This window comes from Chlorocebus sabaeus, chromosome 16, assembly GCF_047675955.1.
Source record: "Chlorocebus sabaeus isolate Y175 chromosome 16, mChlSab1.0.hap1, whole genome shotgun sequence".
Lineage (NCBI taxonomy): Eukaryota > Metazoa > Chordata > Mammalia > Primates > Cercopithecidae > Chlorocebus > Chlorocebus sabaeus.
The window spans coordinates 43681905-43703543 of record NC_132919.1 but is presented as its reverse complement, the minus strand read 5'-3'; the positions used below and the strand labels follow the sequence as shown (position 1 = coordinate 43703543).

Sequence of the window (21639 nt, the reverse complement as noted above, 5' to 3'; positions counted from 1 at the left end):
CTCAAGATAAATGAAAACTAATATTCACACAAGAACTTGCATACCAATGTTCATAACAGCATTATTCTTAATAGCTAAAAAAGAAAACACTCAAATGTTCATCAACTAATAAGTGAACAAATAAAAACTGGTCTTACCAAGCCTTCTGGTTTGTCTCTGGAGGTAGGAAATGCCAAGGTGCAACCAGTCAAGCTACTGCCCAGGGCTCATCAAGACAATAGTCATCTTGTAGGGCGGCTCTGGTTCTAGTGTCTGGCAGTGGAATTAAAGAGCCACCATGTTCAGCAAAAGGACAAAGACCAAGACCACCAAGAAGCACTCTCCAAACATAATATTCAGTGTGTTTGCCACATTGAACAAGTCACAGATTCAAGAGTTCAAAGAGACCTCTGACATTATTGATCAGAATAGAGATTCTTTCAACAAGTAAGATGTGCATGACACGCTTGCTTCTCTCTTCATCAGAATCCAACTGATGTATACCAAGATTCTGTAATGAGTGAGGTTTTGGGCTTATAAATTTCACCAGTGCCCTACTGTTTGGTGAGAAATTAAATAGCACAGATCCTGAAGATGTCATGAGAAATGCTTTAGCCTGCTTTGCTAAAGAAGCAACAGGAACCATTCAGGAAGACTATTTGAGAGAACTACTGGCAACAATGGGAAGTGAATGAGCTGTACAGGGAAGGCCCTACTGACCAAAAAAAAAGGAAATTTTAATTACATTGAGTTCACATGCAGCCTTAAACATGGGGCAAAATACAAAGATGATTGAAACATCAGCTAAAACCTCAAAACTATTGTATCTTATGCTATTTCCTGGATACTTTGCCTCATCATCATAGACCCTGTTGCATGTACTTAGTTTTACAGCTTTGCCTTTTTAAATATATTTATTCCAGATCTTTTTGCCACTTAGCACTTGTATAATCAGACTCTAAATGAAGTTGTACATTGTATTGAAAAAGAAGATTGCTAATAAAAATCAACATATATAAAAGCTCAGGAGAATATCTCTTTATTTCTGGTTTTACTGGATTGTTACATTTTTATATAATAAAATGCAGTTTAAAAATGCATAAAACATTAAATATAAAAATGAGTATATTCATACAATGGAATATTGTTTGGCAATAAAAAGGAGCGATATACTGATACATTTTCCATATTAAATTAAACCTTGAAAATATTATGCTAAGTGAAAGAACTCAGTCACAAAAGATCCCATAATGCATGTTTCCGTTTATATTAAATGTCTAGAAGAGAATAATTTATAGACACAGAAAATATGCTTATGGTTGCCTAGGTCTCCAGAAAGAAGAAGTAAATAGGGAGTGATTGCCAATGGATACGGAGCTTTCTTCTTGGAATGATGAAAATGTTCTATAAATTATTGTGTTGGTGGTCACACAACTCTGTGAATACACTTTAAATGGGTCAATTGTATGATGTGTGAATTATATCTCAATAAAGCAGTTAAAATACACGTAAGGAGAACCTGACAAAGCAGTTGTCATGCTAGAACGCTTTAATACTCTTGTAGTATGGATACAAAATAAAGAACATAGAAACTCTGAGTTATATCATTAATATAGTTACGTAATTTTTTTTTTTTTTTTTTTTTTTTTGAGACGGAGTCTTGCTCTGTGCCCCAGGCTGGAGTGCAGTGGCGCTATCTCGGCTCACTGCAAGCTCCGCCCCCCGGGTTCACGCTATTCTCCTGCCTCAGCCTCCCGAGTAGCCGGGACTACAGGCGCCGCCACCTCGAGCAATCTCCTTACCCTACAAATGTGGGGAAAAAAACAGTCTTCCAAATTTCCCTAGAACACGTAGTAAAATTAGTACATACAAGAACATAAAATGATTATATGCATAATGCAATAAATTTGAAATAAAGACAAAATATTCAACCAAAAAAATGAACTATGTTAAAATAGGAAAGATTTCCTAAAGCAATAACTGGCTAAAAAAAAAAGGAATTCAAGCTGATTTTATAAAATGAATACAAAAACAATAACAAACAGAATGGTTTATGTCAGATCATATAAGACACGGACTATAATTAATGTTACTATTAAATAAGAAATAAAAATAAATTAAGCATTCAGCTCAGTAATTTATAAAAACTAACATCAAATTATAGTAGAAACACAAGAAAAAGAATTAATAAAGAGCATGCAAACACCCAAATGTAGGAGTATAGAAAGGAACATACCATTATGCAGGCCTATATTTCAAATAGTTTAATACTGTCTATAACTCTATGCTTATATATTCTTACAATTGCCATTAAATGCACCATTTTCCAAAGAAGATGAAGACTATTAACACTATATCAATAAAGATGAAAAAACTAGTCAATGTAGAAGGAATTGAGAAATATATTCAAATCAATTATTGTGTGTTATGAGTGAATCTTTGCAAATCTTTAATTAGCAGAAAGTCCAAATATTACTTAAACTACTGCAATGCAAATAAAAAAGATTCAACACTTCTCATTTCATTATACAAAGCTAGCATATAATCTTGATAGCAAATTTAAGATAGCACAAAGAGAACTAAAATATAGACCAATTATTATCTAAAAACACACACAGGAATATCCTAAATAATAGTAAATTGAATCCATAAGCATAATTAAAACTGTAATGTATTATGATAACATTGGCTTTATTACATAATGCAAAAGTAGTTTAGTAGAAAAACCTGCTATTGTAATTCATTAAATCAACAGATCAAAATAGATAAATCATGTGACTATCCTGATACTAAAAAGACATTTGATAAAATCTAACATCCATTCCTAATAATCCTTATACTTAATCATGTAAAGAAAAGAACTCCTGAAACTGATAATAAATGTCATTTTTAATTGTAAGACTCTAAAGTATTTCTCTTCATAGCAACAAGATATTACTATACATGATTATTATGATTATTTGAAACTTATTAAAATAGAAAAGTGGTATAGATATATGAAAAATATAAAAATGAGCAAGAACTAGGTTAAAGCAAACGTATTATTGTTTTTAATATGATGTGGAAATTTTAAAATTTATGAAATTTATTAAAACTTAATCAAAATTTTAAAGGTGTTCTTAAGGTTGTCAGATGCAAAATAAAGACATCCAATCTAATAGTCTTTTTATAAATGAGAAATAGCCAATTGAAACAAAATCTTATTTACAATAGCAGCAAAAAAAACCACAACACGCCTAAGAATTAACTAGAGGCTAGAGCCATATAGTTCAATATAATTAAACCTATTGCTCTCTCTTGAGAGATACCTATGGATTTTTAAATATTTGGAAACACAAATGAGGCTTGTGAATGAGAAAACTTAAAACACTGGAAGATGTCAGTTTTCCTCCCTCCTTATCATCAATGATTCTGAAATTCCATTGCAATATTAATCAAAATTCCAAAAATATTTGAGAGAGAATTTAAAATCATTTTAAAGTTTATTGGGAAGAGTAAACATACACATTAAAATTCAAATCTTCACATCATAAGTTTCTAGTCTCCATCCCCATGTGGCTCTTTGCTCCTTTTTGGCATATGGGAAGACGATATTTCCCCCATCCTTTGCAGTTAAGCTGACTAGTTCTGGCCAATCAAGTGTCAGTATAGGTAACTTGTCTCACTTCTGGACATAAGAAAGGAATTGCCGTTATGAGATCTTCCAGCTCTCTCCCTGCCACAGGAATTGTTGTGTAGAACAACAACAATTTGTGCTGAGATGGCAAAGCCACAAATTCAAAGCAGCCTAGGTTGCTGAGTGATTGAGTAGAGGACAAGTATCCTGAAGAGCCATCTAAACCCACAACAGACTCTAAGTGGAAAAACAACAACAACAACAATATTTTGTGGCATTAAGCCATTGAGATATGGAGGATGTTAACACAGCATAATTCAGCCTGTGCTAACTAATGAACTTCTGGGTAAGAAAAACAGGGTATTTGTTTTTGTTGCAATCGTTTTTGGCATCTTCATCATGAAATCTTTGCCTGTGCCTATGTCCTGAATGGTATTGCCTAAGTCATCTTCCACAGTTTTTATAGTTTTTCGTTTTACATTTAAGACTTTACTCCATCTTGAGTTAATTTTTGTATATGGTATAAGGAAGGGGTCCAGTTTCAATTTTCTGCATATGGCTAGCCAGTTATCCCAGCACCATTTATTGAACCAGTTATCCCGGCACCATTTGTTGAATAGGAAATCCTTTCTCCCTTGCTTGTTTTTGTCAGGTTTGTCGAATATCAGATAGTTGTAGGAGTGTGATCTTATTTCCAGGTTCTCTATTCTGTTCCATTGGTCTATGTGTCTGTTTTTGTACCAGTACCATGCTGTTTTGATTACTGTAGACATGTAGTATAGTTTGAAGTTGGGTAGCATGATGCCTCCAGCTTTGTTCTTTTTGCTTAGGATTGCATTGGCTGTTTGGGCTCTTTTTTTGTTCCATGTGAATTTTAAAATAGTTTTTCTTTCTAGTTCTGTGAAAGTCAATGGTAGTTTAACAGGCATAGCATTGAATTTATAAATTGCTTTGGGCACTATGGCCATTTTGCAATATTGATTCTTCTTATCCATGATCATGGAATGTTTTTTCATTTGTTGGTCATCTCTGATTTCTTTCAGAAGTGGTTTGTAGTTCTCCTTGTACAGATCTTTCACCTCCCTGGTTAGCGGTATTCCCAGGTGTTTTATTCTTTCTGTGGCAACTGTGAATGAGAATTCATTCCTGATTGGTTCTCAGCTCAATTGTTGTTTGTGTATAGGAATGTTGCTGGTTTTTGCACATGGATTTTGTTTCCTGAGACTTTGAATCAATGATAGACCCAATAAAAAAAATGTGGTACCTATACACCATGGAAAACTGTGCCGTCCTAAGAAAGAATTACATCATGTCTTTTGCAGGGACATGGATGGAGCTGGAGGTCATTATATTTAGCAAACTAACAGGAACAGAAAACCAAATACTGCACGTTCTCACTTATAAGTGGGAGCTAAATGATGAGAACACACGGACACATAGAGGGGAACAACACACCCTAGGGCCTACTGGGGAGTAGGAGGAGGAAGAGGATCAGGAAAAATAACTAATGGGTACTAGGCTTAATATGTGGATGATGAAATAATCTGTACAAAAAACCCCCACAACAAAAGTTTGCCAATGCAACTAATGTGCACATGTACCCCTGAACTTAAAATAAAAGTTAAAAAAAAAAGAAAAATAGAATCACCACAGACAAATACAAAAGGCACCCCAGGCTGACAAAGGACCATAAAAATGAGCAAAGGACATTATAGTTGCAATTTACAAAAAAAAACCCACCATAACTGGTTGATAAATATATGAAAAAAATAAAAATTAAAAATGTGATGCCATTTCACATTTCCTTTCATTGGATGAAATTAGTAAGACTGGTGAAATTAAGTTTTGGAAATAATGTGACAAAACAGAAAACTATATTGCTTATACATTAATACAATCAATTCAGAGTAATTTTACCACATCCAATAATGATGAAAATTAACGTAACATACAACCCAGAAGCAATTCCACTTTAAGCTGCCTAAAGATTCTCTTACACATGTTCAAGGAGATATGTACATGTATGTTTATGGTAGTACTATTGGTACTACTAGAAAGGAAAAAGAGAAGAATTACTGAGAAGGAATCTAAAAAAAATGTGGTTTATTACTTAAATGGACCTATATGTGTATATGCCATTACGATTAATGTCAATAATCTAATGTCAAGTGAAAGAAAAGTTACAAAAGAACACATGCAGTTTACACATTGTGAAGATGGCATTGACCAAAAATAATAGAAAATGCTTATGCATATTGTTCTATATCTCTATGATCTATTGCTATGCAATAATAAAAATGAACCATTAAACTCTCAGCACCATAAATGAATCTCAAAACTATTGTCATAAATGGACCTGGTGTGGTGGCTCACGCCTGTAATCCCAGCACTTTGGGAGGCGGAGGCGGACCGATTACGAGGTCAGGAGATGGATACCATCCTGGCTAACATGGTGAAATCCTGTCTTTACTACAAATACAAAAATTAGCCGGGCATGGTGGCGGGCGCCTGTAGTCCCAGCTACTCGAGAGGCTGAGGCAGGAGAATGGCCTGAACCCAGGAGGCAGAGCTTGCAGTGAGCCGAGAGAGCGCGACTGCACTCCAGCCTGGGGGACAGAGCAAGACTCGGTCTCAAAAACAAAACAAAACAAAATTATCTAATGGGTACAGCACACCAACATGGCACATGTATACATATGTAACAAACCTGCACGTTGTGCACATGTACCCTAGAACTTAAAGTATAATAATAATAATAAATAAACAAAATAAAATTACTTTAAAAAATTATCGTAAATGACAGAAGCCATTCAACAGAAGAATGCTTACTGTGTGAGTCCATGAATATGAAGTTTGGACAGATAAGAGTCATATATAATAATAAAGATCAAAACGTTTGCTGCCTTTATAGGGCAGGAGTTAACGGAAAGAAGACACAAGGGGTCTTCTCAGGTAAAGAAAATATTTCATTTCTTAACTAGAATGATGTTTTCACAAGGTATATACTTATAAAAACTAATAAAATTATACACTTTCAAAAGTTGAGTAAATAGGAATAGCTGTTAATTATTTGAATGATGGTAATTAATAGAAAAACTAAAAATAATGTAAATATCAAATATTAGAGGTGAACAGGGGGAACTGGAAAGTAGTGAATATAAATTAAGTAACCTTTTTTATTGAGAATCCATAATATTGCCTTATATTGATAAGCTAATAAACATATTATCTATATATAGAGATTATATATAGTCTCCCTTTTCATCTTATATTACATATTATATATCTTAATATATAATATATGTTATATATAATCTCCCTTTATTATATATATATTATCTTCCTTTTTAGTAATACTAATAGTGCTGCCATGAATATACATGTACATATCTCCTTGAATGTATGTGAGAGAATCTTTACACAGCTCAAACTGGAATTGCTCCTGGGTTATAGGTTATATTAATTTTAATCATAGCATTATAATACATATTACATATATAATAACCATAATGATAATCAAGAAAAGAAGTATAACTATTTATAAGTAACACCATTTAAAAATGTATTTTTCTGAACTGTGAAAAGGGAAAAGGCTGAACACTCATATTGTATGCTTTGATTTGTTACCATGTACATCTATTATTTTGAGAATTTTATGTGGTAGAATAATCATTTTTAGAAAATAACAGTTAATAAAATATATTTAGGTCAAAAATTGCAATTTACAAGCAGTATTATGATATTATACCTTTTTTATTAATTATGTTTGTATGTGTGTGTATTTATCTATACTTAGAAAGACAGAATTCAAATATATACCCAAATGTTACAGTGGTTATCTCTAGGTATTGGAATTAGAGGCACCATTCATTTTTGTTTTTATTTTATGCTCTTTTCATTTTTCTACTAGATTTTATTTAAATATTTTTATTCCAGGTCATCTTATGCCGTTGATTTCAACACACTAATAGTCAGAAGCATCATCAAATAGCAGTATTTACTGAGCGCTTACTGTGTACCAAGCTGTAAGCTGGGCTTTGGGTTGGACTAGACAAGCTCTCTGCTCCCAAGAAGCTTAATCTAGTGTCAGATACAGATATATGTGAATATGATATAATTTTTCCCTAGGGCTGTGATAGAGTCAGGGATGTATGAGGTGATATTTGAATTTACTTTTTGTAAATTTACCAGTAGAAATTTACTAGATGGATAATGTGAGAAAGTAATCAAATTCGGGGTGCTGCTTCCAGAAGTCCCAAGATATGCAAAAAGTAGGTAGCTGACTACTTAGTTTGATACATTGTGGGAAAAATTCAAATATCAAGAGAATGATCTTTCATTCTTTTGAAGCACAAAAGTCCTCTGACAATCCTATATGCAGGCTAAGTCATTTGTATAATCTCTATTTGAAAATTCTTACTTCACCAGGGATAACATATGCACAAATTACAGAACACTACTTTAAATTTCATATGGAACTAAAAAAGAGCTCATATAGCCATGACAATCCTAAGCAAAAAGAACAAAGCTGGAGGCATCATGCTACCTGACTGCAAACTATACTACAAGGCTGTAGTAATCAAAACAGCATGGTACTGGTACAAAAGCAGATATATTGACCAATGGAACAGAACAGAGGCCTCAGAAATAACTCCACACATCTAAAACCATCTGATCTTTGACAAACCTGACAAAAACAAGCAATGGGGAAAGGATTCCCTATTTAGTAAATGGTGTTGGGAAAACTGGCTAGCCATATGCAGAAAACAAACTGGACCACTTCCTTACTCCTTAGACAAAAAGTAACTCAAGATGAATTAAAGACTTAAACGTAAGACCTAAAACCATAAAAACCCTAGAAGGATACCAAGGCAATATAATTCAGGACATAGGCATGGGCAAAGACTTCATGACTAAAACACCAAAAGCAATGGCAACAAAATTGGCAAATGGGATCTAATTAAACTACAGAGCTACTTCACAGCAAAAGAAACTATCATCAGAGTGAACAGGCAACCTACAGAATGGGAGAAAATTTTTGCAAACTATCCATCTGACAAAGGGCTAATATCCAGAATCTACAAAGAACTTAAACAAATTTACAAGAAAAAACCAAACAACCCCATCAAAAAGTGAGTGAAGTATATGAACAGACACTTCTCAAAAGAAGATATTTATGTGGCCAACAAACATATGGAAAAAAGCTCATCATCCCTGGTCATTAGAGAAATGCAAATCAAAACCACAGTGAGATACCATCTCATACCAGTTAGAATGGCAATCATTAAAAAGTCAGGAAACAACAGATGCTGGAGAGGATGTGGAGAAATAGGAAAACTTTTACACTGTTGGTGGGGGTGTAAATTAGGTCAACCACTGTGGAAGACAGTGTGGCAACTCCTCATGGATCTAGAACCAGAAATACCATTTGACCCAGCAATCCCATTACTGAGTATATACCCAAAGGGTTATAAATTATTCTACTATAAAGATACACGCAAACGTATGTTTATTGCAGCACTACTAACAATAGCAAAGACTTGGAACCAACCCAAATGCCCATCAATGATAGACTGGATAAAGGAAATGTGGCACATATACACCATGGAATATTATGCAGCCATAAAAAAGGATGAGTTCCTGTCCTTTGCAGGGACATGGATGAAGCTGGAAACCATCATTCTCAGCAAACTAACACAGGAACAGAGAACCAAACACTGTATGTTCTCACTCATTAGTGGGAATTGAACAATGAGAACACGTGGACATAAGGAGGGGAACATTACATACTGGGGCCTGTTGAGAGGTGGGGGGCTAGGGGAGGGATAGAATTAGGAGAAATACCTAATGTAGATGATGGGTTGATGGGTGCTGTAAACCACCAGGGCACATGTTTACCTAGGTAACAAGCCTGCACATTCTGCACATGTATCCCAGAACTTAAAGTATATTAATAACTAAAAAAAAAATTTCCTAAGATATATGCCACAAGATTAATATATGCTCATATAGATAACTTTTCATGTTTACCAAAATAACTTTCAGTTAAGCCCTAGTGCCCTAATGCACATTGTTTGTGTATTACTTTCCTATGGCTTCTGTAACAAATTACCACAAACCTGGTGGCTTAATGCAAAAGATACTTATTTTCTCATAATTCTAGGGACCAGAAGTCTGAAATCAGTATCAGTGTACCCAAATCAAGGTGTTGGCAGGGCCATTCTACCTCAAAGAATAAGCTGTTTCTTATCTCTTCCAGCTTCTAGTGGCTGCTGCTGGGGAATTATTATGAAGATTAATTAATTGATTTTATGTAGTTTGTGTATTATTCAATCTAGAAAACATGAAATAAGGACATTATACCTTGTTTTTTCTTCCCCTATATACCTACTCTTATTTTATTTTATTTTTCAAAAACATGGTCTCACTCTGTTTCCCAGGCTGGAGTGTGGTGGCACAATCTTGGCTCACTGCAACCCCCACCTCCCAGGTTCCAATGTGATTCTCATATCTCAGCCTCCCAAATACCTTGGACTACAAGCATGCACAACAATGCCCAGCCAATTATTTTTATTTTTGGTAGAGATGGAGTTTCACCCTGTTGACCAGGCTCACTGCAACCTCCGACTCCTGGATTCAAGCAATTCTCCTGCCTCAGCCTCCCAAGTAGCTGGGACTACAGGTGTGTACAGAATTAGTTCCTTCCAGTGGGTTCTTGGTCTCACTGACTTCAAGAATGAAGCCACGGACCTTCGTGGTGAGTGTTACAGCTCTTAAATGTGGCACTGACTCAAAGAGTAAGCAGCAGCAAGATTTACTGTGAAGAGCAAAAGAACAAAGCTTCCACAGCATGGAATGGGACCCCAGCGGTTGCTGCTGCCACCTGGGGGTGGCCAGCTTTTAGTCTCTTATTTGTCCCCACCCACATCCTGCTGATTGGTCCATTTTAAGAGCGCTGATTGGTCCACTGTACAAACCTCTAGCTAGCCACAGAGAAGATTGGTGCATTTTTACAGAGCACTGATTGGTCCATTTTACAAACCACTAATTAGCCACAGGGCACTGATTGGTGCGTTTTACAGTCCTAGCTACAGAGTGCTAATTGGTGCATTTACAATCCTCTAGCTAAACACAGAGCACTGATTGGTGCGTTTTACAATCCTAGCTAGAGTGCTGATTGGTGCATTTTACAACCCTCTTGTAAGACAGAAAAGTTCTCGGAGTCCCCACCCGACCCAAAGGTCAATCTGACTTCACCTCTCACAGGCACACAGCACCATACTGGCTTAATTTGGCCCCTCAAAGTGTTGGGATTACAGGTGTGAGCCACTGTGCCAGGCTATACCTACTTTATATGACTGTTCATCTCTTCTAGGTGAAATGTGTGACTGGAAATAATTTTGTGATCTTGCTGCATACGTAGATCTTCTTTTCCATTTTTAATTATCTGTTCTTTTTTTCCCCAAGGTTGCCTGTAAACATCACTTAACGATTACAATTATTATTATTATTATTATTATTATTATTATTATTATTATTTTGAGATGGAGTCTCGCTCTGTCGCCAGGTTGAAGTGCAGTGGCGTGGTCTCAGCTCACTGCAACCTCTGCCTCGCAGGTTCAAGCAATTCTCCTGCCTCAGCCTCCCGAGTAGCTGGGACTACAGGTGTGCGCCACCACTCCTGGATAATTCTTGTATTTTTAGTAGAGACAGGGTTTCACCATGTTGGCCAGGATTGTCTCAATCCCTTGACCTTATGATCTGCCTGCCTCAGCCTCCCAAAGTGCTGCAATTACAGGCATGAGCCACTGCAGCCAGCCTACAATTATTTTTGTAGATTACTTTTACCTGTTGGTTACTTTAAAGGACTCTTCATTCTACAGCTTTTCTCTTCTCTTTACTTATTTTTTTAGAGACTTTAAAATTAACTTTTATAGCAAAGCAAATATTTCCATGAATTATAAAATGAATAGAAATAGTATCATCAAGTGCCTCTGTTCTATAAATTATAATCAAAGGAATCTATTTGAGGCAAATTATATTTTGTTTCTAGTTATGTTTTTACGTGGGATTGATTAAACATTTTTAATTGTAATACTAAATTTTTTCAAATCTAAATGTTATTTTTAACCTTTATTATTACTTCTGTCTTTTTATCAGCATTGGCATATTATATTGTAACTTTTTCATTTTATTTTACACAGTTTTTAAATTACATTCTAAAACTGATTATGCTAATATAGGAGCATACAGCTAAATTTGCTACATATGGACCATTTTATTATAAATCTCATGGTGTCATTTGAGATTTGTAGTTTTGTGTATTACTTAGTACTATAGTCAGAATGTTTCTGTCTACCCAAAATTCATATGATGAAATCTAATTCCCAATGCAATAATATTAAGAGGTGGGAACTTTAGGGGCCAATTAGATAATGAGGGCAGATCCTTCGTGATGGGATTAGTGCCATTATAAAAGTGGCTGAAGGAAACTTGTTTTGCCATCTGAGGACACATAAAAGGCACCAGCTATGAAGAACAGGTTCTTGCCAGACACAGAATCTACCAGTTCTTTGATCTTGGGCCTCCCATTCCCCAGAACTGTGAGCAATAAACTTCTTTTTGTTGTTGTTGTTTTTTGTTTTTTGATAAATTACCCAGTCTAAGGTACTTTGTTATAACTCAGACTAAGACATTGTGTTAGGTTGTTTCTGCATTGCTATAAAGGAATAATTAAGACTGGTATTTGTAAAGAAAAGAGATTTTCTCTTTCCTTTTTCTCAGTTCTGCAGGTTGTAAAAGTATAGCACCAATATCTGCTTGGCTTCTGGTGAGGGCCGCGGGTAGCATACAACCATAGGGAAAAGCAAAGCAGGAGCAGGCATGTCACATGGTGAGGGCAGGAACAAGAGAAAGAGAGGGGAGGTGCTACATACTTTTAAACAATCAGATCTCCCATGAACTCAGAAGGAGAACTCACTTATCACCAATGGATGGCACTAAGCCACTCATAAGTCATTCATCCCCATTATCCAAACACCTTCCACCAGGCCCCACCTCCAACAGTAAAGATTACATTTCAACATAAGATTATGAGGGGACAAATATCCAAACATACCAAACACTTAGTAACACAAATATAAAATAGAAACTACAGCCAGTTGAAGGAAGGCATTTGTTTTTCATTGCTTTTTAGACCCAACTAAAATTCCCTTTTTTTTTTTTTTTGAGACGGAGCCTCACTCTGTCACCCAGGCTAGAGTGCAGTGGCGCAATCTCCGCTCACTGCAACCTCCACCTCCCGGGTTCGAGCAATTCTCCTGCCTCAGCCTCCCGAGTAGCTGGTACTACAAGCGCACACCGCTACACCGGCTTAATTTTCTGTATTTTAGTAGAGACGGGGTTTCACCGTGTTGCCCGGGCTGGTTTGGAACTCCTGAGCGGAGGCAATCCATCCGACTCCGCCTGCCAAAGTGCTGGGAATACAGGTGTGAGCCACCGCGCCTGGCCCAGTTGCAACTAAAATTCTAATGTGGACTTTAAGAAGCCTAACAAATACTGCTTGATCACAGCATGTTACATAATCGATCTTAACTTGATTTTCATTTCAAGAAGAAAAGCAATAAAACTACTTATTTAGAGCTACAAGCGTTAGCCTAATTCATTCATTTTAAATAAGACCTAGAGGCTGATTTTCATACAAATTCCACCAGGCCCCACCTCCAACAGTAAATATCCAAACATCCAAACATACCAAACACTTAGTAACACAAATATAAAATAGAAACTACTGCTCTATTATCTTCATTTATGTGTACCCTACCCCTTTCTACCTCCAATGTTAAGAATGTACTATTTAGAAAAAAACTGCTTAATTCTTTTTTTTGAATACCTCGAACATACCTCATACCTCATATTATATTGTTCAAGAGATAATAGGTCTTATAAAATGACTAGGAAGCTCATATTTTGCTAATTATATTTTATACTTTTTAAATATTGTTAAACTTTTTAAATAATATTAAACTTATATTATCTTAATAGGCCAAAACAATAACAAGTTTTTAAAATTGTGATTTACCACATATTAGGGAGAATAATGGGAACTGCTTAAATTTAGCTCAAGTAATATGCTAGAATCTAGTAATCATATTATAGTTATAAATCAACGTTTACCCATTTATTTTACTTACATTGCTTAACATGAAGAACACACACAAATCAAAAAAAAAAAAAAAAACTTAAATGACTAAATGTCCCGCCATGGCACCCGCCATGGTGCCCTGCTAATTTTTTGCATTTTTAGTAGAGACGGGGTTTTGCTGTTTTAGCCAGGATGGTCTCGATCTCCTGACCTCGTGATCCGCCTTCCTTGGCCTCCCAAAGTGCTGGGATTACAGGTGTGAGCCACCGCACCTGCCAAACATTTTATCTTGTTAATTTATTGTCTATGGCCGGGCGCGGTGGCTCAAGCCTGTAATCCCAGCACTTTGGGAGGCCGAGACAGGCGGATCATGAGGTCAGGAGATCGGGACCATCCTGGCTAACACGGTGAAACCCCGTCTCTACTAAAAAATACAAAAAAAAAAACACTAGCCGGGTGAGGTGGCGGGCGCCTGTAGTCCCAGCTACTCGGGAGGCTGAGGCAGGAGAATGGCGTGAACCCGGGAGGCGGAGCTTGCAGTGAGCCGAGATCCGGCCACTGCACTCCAGCCTGGGCGGCAGAGCGAGACTCCGTCTCAAAAAAAATAAAAAAAAAAACAATAAAAAATAAAAAATAAAAAAATTTATTGTCTATGAATATTAAAGAAAGTATGCTGATTTTTTGTTACATCTATATTTTTTTCACTTCTCCTAAACTTTCAGTTGTATCTAGTTTTGATTAAGATCTTAAAAAATCTTGTCTTTAGATAGTTCCCACATACAAGAGAAGATTATGCCATTGTAAATTCAGTTAGACTTTCCCAATCTGCTGAAGTAAATTTTTCTCATTATCTATTGCTAACTAGCTGTGATCTGCCCATGGAAGGAATTGTTCAGCATACTCAGCATACGTGAATCAGCAAACCAATTTATAAGTTCTGTTGAGTAATATGTTATGCTTAAGCCTAATAGAACATCAGTCTAGGACCCAAATGAATGGAGATAGATTTTGGTGGACTTCGCTGTTCCTTTCTTTCCTTGTTTCTTTTTCTCTCTATAAATTATCTTTTTCATATTAAAACTGAAGGTTGTTCAAAGTTAGTTTCCCGTTTCTTCATTCTTTTATTTTTCTAGTTGAATCTTCAAATTTACATTTTCTTCAGTTTTGAAAGGCCATAGCTCACAGTGATCCAATTGTAGTGGCATTAGATTCATTTATAAACATTCCTAACCTCATTTGGAGTAAAAACGATTTAAACTTTGAACTCAGAGAGAAAACTGCAAGATTAACTCTTTATAACTATTTTCAGCATTTGATTGAAATTTTTTATTTTTGTTACATTTTTGGAATAAGGACACTGCAGCCCAACCTTGTTCTATTATTTCTTTTCCTATGGCTATTTATTCATACTAATTATAGATGTTCCATGATTGTATTTATTTTAAAATATGAAGTATCTGAAGAACTCTTTTACCATTTCTTTTTTTTCTCTGGTGGATCTTACAAGATCCATGTGGTTACTCCAAGACACAAACAAGTATGTCCCTACAATAATTCATCTTGGTGGCTTATTTTAAGTACTTTAAAATTTGAAGGTTCATGAGATAAAAAAATATGAATTTCATTTTTGTGTCAGGGTCTCGCTCTGTCACGCAGGCTAGAGGGCAATGGTATAATCATGGCTTAGTGCAGTCTCAACTTCCTAGGCACAAATGATCCTCCCACCTCAGCCTCCCAAGTGGCTGGGACTGCAAGCATGCACCACCACCATGCCCAGCTATTTATTTTCTGTATTTTTTGTAGAGACAGGGTCTCACTATGTTGCCCAGGCAGGTCTGAAACTTCTGGACTCAAGCAATCCTGCCTCGGCCCCCCAAAGTGCTAGGATTGCAGGCATGAGCCACCATGCCCAGCCACTATTTTTTAAAGGAAAAAAAAAAGCTTTATTGAGACATAATTCATATATCATAAAGTTCAAAATTTTAAATTGGACAGTTCAGTACTTTATAGTATATGCACAATGTTGTATATCATTCACCACTGTTCAATTCTAGAACGTTCCCTCCCCTCCCAGTCCTGGCAAACACTAGTCTACTTTCCGTGTTTTTGGATTTGCATATTCTGGACATTTCATATCATTGGAATCATACAATACTTGGCCTTTTGTTTCTTTCCCTCATAATAATGTTTTCAATGTTCATCTGTGTGGAAGAGTATATCAGAATTCCATTCTTTTTTATAGACAAATAATATTCTATTGTGTGGATATACAGTACTGCATTTTATTTATTCATCAGGTAATTGGAATCCATTCTTTTTGAACCGTTGTCAATCTTCAATGATAAAAAGTCTGAAATTATAGTTTGGTACAGAGCAGACTTTGATATATACTTTAGACATTAAAAAAGTATGTGTATGTGTATGTGTGTATGTTTTAATTTTTATGTTTTAATCTTGCATTTTAAAACTCTAAAAAACTATTAGTTCTAAAACACTGTGATTATCCAAAGGTTTTGAATGAGAGATTTTGTATAATAACTTGAAATTAAGAAGGAAGAGGATTTGGTCATCTGTAAAGGAAAATTTTTAACATATCCTTTTTTTCTAGGTAGACATTCACTAGACCCTTTTTTTCCTTCTCCTTATATGTCTAAATAAGAGGCATCTCACTGACAACAATTTTAATTCTTTATCTTTCTTCCCTCGTCTGATTGGTCAGGATGCCCAGTGTGTTCTACTCTATTAATAGCTCCCATTTGTTCTTTCCTTTCTGTTCTCAACACCAGAAACTGAGTTCAACTTTGTTTTATATAATAACAGAGCGACTTTACATGTATCAGAGAACTTATCAGTCTTTGTACTTGTCTTCTTCCAGTTACAAGCCAGTAAGCTCTTTGAAAGCAGGAACTGTCATTTTGCTCTTGACTTTCTTCCATAGTGGCTTGCAAAGAGTTTGTACTCAACTGTTGGCTGAAAACATGATGATGAACAAGTGGTACGAATAATATTAGCACTTAATTTTTTTCCTCTTCTTTAGTATAGTGTTTCTCAATGTTTCTTATCAGGTAAACCTTAAGATTTTCAAAACAGGATGTTATTATTTTTGAGTTACAAAAAAATTTCAGTGCTAAAAATTATATTATTAAATTATTTTAAATATAAAGTAATATGCATAATAAAGACATTAAAATGTTTTCAAAGAATATGGAAATCAATAAATGTAATCCATCACATAAACAGAACCAATGACAAAAACCATATGATTTTCTCAATAGACACAGAAAAAAGCTTCAACATCCTTTCATGTTAACAACTTTCAATAAACTAGGCATTGATGGAACATATCTCAAAATAATAAGAGCTATTTATTACAAACCCACAGCCAATATCATACTGAGTGGGAAAAAGCTGGAAGTATTCCCTTTGAAAACCAGTACAAGACAAGGATATCCTCTCTCACCATTCCTATTTAACATAGTATTGTAAGTTCCGGCCAGGGCAATCAGGCAAGAAAAAGAAATAAAGGGTATTCAAATAGGAAGAGAGGAAGTCAAATTGTCTCTGCAGATGACATGATCCTATATTTAGAAAACCCCATCATCTCAGCCTAAAAGCTCCTTAACGTGATAAGTAAATTCAGCAACGTCTCAGTATACAAAATCAATGTGCAAAAATCACAAGCATTCCTTTACACCAACAATAGACAAGCAGAGAGCCAAATCACGAATGAACTCCCATTCACAATTGCTACAAAGAGAGTAAAATACCTAGGAATACAGCTAACAAGGAACACGAAGGACCTCTTCAAGGAGAACTACAAATCACCATTCAAAGAAATAAGAGAGGAAACAAACAAATGGAAAAACATTCCACCCTCATGAACGGAAAAAAATCAATATCATGAAAATGGCCATGGTGCCCAAAGTAATTTATAGATTCAATATTATTCCCAAACTACCATTGATATTATTCACAGAATTAGAAAAAAAAAATACTTTAAAATCCATATGGAACGAGAAAAGGAACCTGAATAGCCAAGACAATTCTAAGCAAAAAGAATAAAGTTGAAGGCATCATGCTACCTTACTTCAAACTATACTACAAGGCTACAGTAACCAAAACAGCATGGTACTGGTACAAAAACAGACACATAGACCAATGGAACAGAATAGAGATTTTAGAAATAAGACCATATATCTACAACCATCTGATCTTTGACAAACCTGACAAAAACAAGCAACGGGGAAAGGATTCCCTATTTAATAAATAGTGCTGGGAAAACTAGCTAGCCATATGCAGAAAATTGAAACCAGACTCCTTCCTTACAGCTTATACAAAAATTAACTCAAGATGGAATAAAGACTTAAATTTAAAACCCAAAAATATAAAAACCCTAGAAGAAAATCTGGGCAATACCATTTAGGTATTGAAATCTTTGGCACAGCCAAAGATTTCATGACAGAAACATCAAAGGCAATTGCAACAAAAGCAGAAATTGACAAATGGGACGTAATTAAACTAAACAGCTTCTGCACAGCAAATGAAACTATCTCCAGAGTCAACAGAGAACCTACAGAATGGGAGAAAGTTTTTGCAACCTATCCATCTGACAAAGTTCTAGTATCCAGAATTTTCGAGGAACTTGAACAAATTTACAAGAAATAAACAAACAGCCTCATCAAAAAGTATGCAAAGGACATGAACAGACACTTTTCAAAAGAAGACATTTACGCGGCCAAGAAACATGAAAAAAACTCAACATCACTGATCATTAGAGAAATGCAAATCAAAACCACAATGAGATACCATCTCATGCCAGTCAGAATGGTGATTATTAAAAAGTCAAGAAACAACAGATGCTCTTTAGGCTGTGGAGAAATAGGAATGCTTTAACAATGTTGGTGGAAACATAAGTTAATTCAACCATTGTAGAAGACAGTTTGGCAATTCCTCAAGGATCTGGAACAGAAATACTGTTTCACCCAGCAATCTCATTACTGGATATATATTACTGGGTATATACCCAAAGGAATATAAATCATTTTATTATAAAGATGCATGCATGTGTATGTTTATTGCAGCACTATTCACAAGCAAAGACATGGAATCAACTCAAGTGCCCATCAGTGATAGACTGGAAAAAGAAAATGTGGCACATATACACCATGGAATTCTATGCAGCCATAAAAAGTAACATCATCATGTCCTTTGCAGGCACATGGATGAAACTGGAAGCCATCATCTTCAGAAAACTAACACAGGAACAGAAAACCAAATACTGCATGTTCTCATTCATAAGTGGGAGCTGAACAATGAGAATACATGGACACAGGGAGGGGAACAACACACACCAGGGCCTATCAGGGGGTGGGGGAAGGGAGAGCATCAGTATAAATAGCTAATGCATGTGGGGCTTAATACCTAAGTGATGGGTTGACAGGTGCAGCAAACCACCATGGCACACATTTAGCTATGTAACAAACCTGCGCATCCTGCACATGCATCCTAGAACTTAAAATTTTGAAAAAATTATACCTATTATAATCTTCTGCAGTATATTTGTATTTATACTTGTTCCTATATTTTATACATTTAATTTTCTGAGAACAAATTAATTTTACAAGGTAGTGAGATCACCAAAAGTGTGAGAACAGTCCAAAGCTAAAAATAGGTCCCAGGTAATAGCAAAGAGGTCAACAATCCACATGCAAATAGTCAAGAATCCATCCTACATATTTCTTTAACCTTCTCCTCTTCTCTATACAGTTAGAACTTTTGGTTCTAACACAAGGACTTCATAAAAAGACATGTCCAAATAAAAATAATTAAATAAAACGTTGTTCTCTGTGTAAAGCTGCTGTCATCTGTTTGGAGAGAGGTAAGGTCTCTGTTAGAACAGGTCTGAATGAAAAACATGAGCTACTGAGATTCTAGGAAAAATGAGAGGGCCATGCTAAGAAAGGTCTAAAACTACAGAGTAAAGAGTAAACTACTGTTATAGAGTAAAGGTTTCTCTCTCTCTCTCCTCTCTCTCTCTCTCTCTCTGTCTCTCTCTCCCCCCGTCTCTCTTTCTCTCATTTACTCTTTCCCACGCACACATATGTACGCACACACACACACATTCACACAGGAAAAATAATAACCCAGCTTCCTATTACTAAAGACAAAGGTATAAACTAATGCACATGGAGGATCTGTTACTGTGGCAACAGCAACCCCATGTGCTTTGTTTGAACTCAACAAACAATAAAAAATCCTTGAAATTTCGCCTTCATCATCTTCATTGAAAACATTTTCTGAGCTCTGATGAATCATGAAAAGCACCATTTGATTGCTATTGGGTTACAGAGTATGGAGAAACCAATTTGTTTTTGTTCTTTCAAGGTTATGATTTAAATAGGAATGTCAAGACCAGCTGAAGAATAATGATGGGGCTGAATTATGCTGATACATCAATCACAAATTCCCAAGAAGAAGAAAATGATGGTACATATTTTAATACATTACAGAGATAGGTATTGGCTACAGATTTATAGATATGCACACAAATGCAAATATAAGTGTGTGTCTGTGTGTATATATACATACATATATAGAGAGAGACATATATCTATATGGATACAGAGATTTCTGTTGATTTATAGAAGACAACATTTGAAACAATTGATCTTCACACAGCCCTCAAACAAACAAAAAATACACGAACATAGTATCCCATAGTCCAGAATTTTAGAGATAGTAGAGGCATTTCAAAAATATCCTAATCTCTTCTTTCCCAAAGTAATAAATGTAGTATGATAATATATTATTTTAGATTATATATGTGCCCTTTATTTTAGTCAGTAAATGTTTGCTTTTATCAATATATTTATGGAAAACTTATATCATTGCTACCTATTTTATAAAGTTTATTTTTAAACAAATCTATTTAAGTTTAAAATGGATTGATCTGTACTATCTGTGCAAATTTTGTATAACTGTAACATTGTACCATAAAGACTATTAATTTAAAATGGGTTGGTTGAAAGGAAAACATTAATTAAATAAAAGTATAGATGATCCACAGTTATGACAAACATTATAAGGTAAAACACAAATTACTACAGGTTGGAATACACTAATCTTATCCAAGGTGGTCATTTTGCAGACAAGTAGACTATGACTGATAGAGTCACACAATACTAAGGCCGAGTGTGGTGGCTCATGCCTGTAATCCCAGCACTTTGGGCAGCTGAGGCAGGCGGATCACATGAGGCCAGGACTTCGGGACCAGCCTGGCCAACATGGCAAAACCCTGTCTCTACTAAAAATATAAAAAATTAGCCAGGTATGGTGGTTCATGTCTGTAGTCCCAGCTACTCCCTCAGGGGGCTGAGGCACAAGGATCACTTGAACCCAGGAAACTGAGGTTGTAGCAAGCCAAGATCATGCCACTGCACTCCAGCCTGGGCTATAGAGGGAGACTCTGTCTGAAAAAAAAAAAAAAAAAAAAAAAAGGGTCACACACTGTTCTAGATTCATGTTCAGCCTCCAGACCTGCGTTTCTGGTGTAGAGCCTTCTCCACCTATCATGTTGCCCTCTTTTGTCACTAAGTCAGTTCCTTGCAACTTTATCTTCTAGAGTGAATCTGTATTCTGTTCCTTATTGTTGCCCAGCATACAGTGTTCGCTGCTTTATTTCTCCCAGAAACCTCACAGCTACTGTAATATATTGGAGAGGGTCAAATCCAGAGAAATAAACTACACCAGTAATTGGAACAGGGAAAATTTAATTAAAAAATTATTAAGGGGTAAAGAGTGGTTAACTACTAAAAGGAGCAAACAGGATACTAAGGCATAGTAGCCACTGAAGTAGCAATTGTAGGAAACAGCTACTTTTCCTAGGGATGAAGGAGAACTA

At 35.6% G+C, this 21639-nt stretch overlaps 1 pseudogene; it reads left to right on the top strand.

The window, feature by feature from the left end:
* The first annotated feature begins 277 nt into the window (after positions 1 to 277).
* On the top strand, positions 278 to 775 carry LOC140708771 (myosin regulatory light chain 12B pseudogene; annotated as a pseudogene).
* The last annotated feature ends 20864 nt before the right edge of the window (positions 776 to 21639 follow it).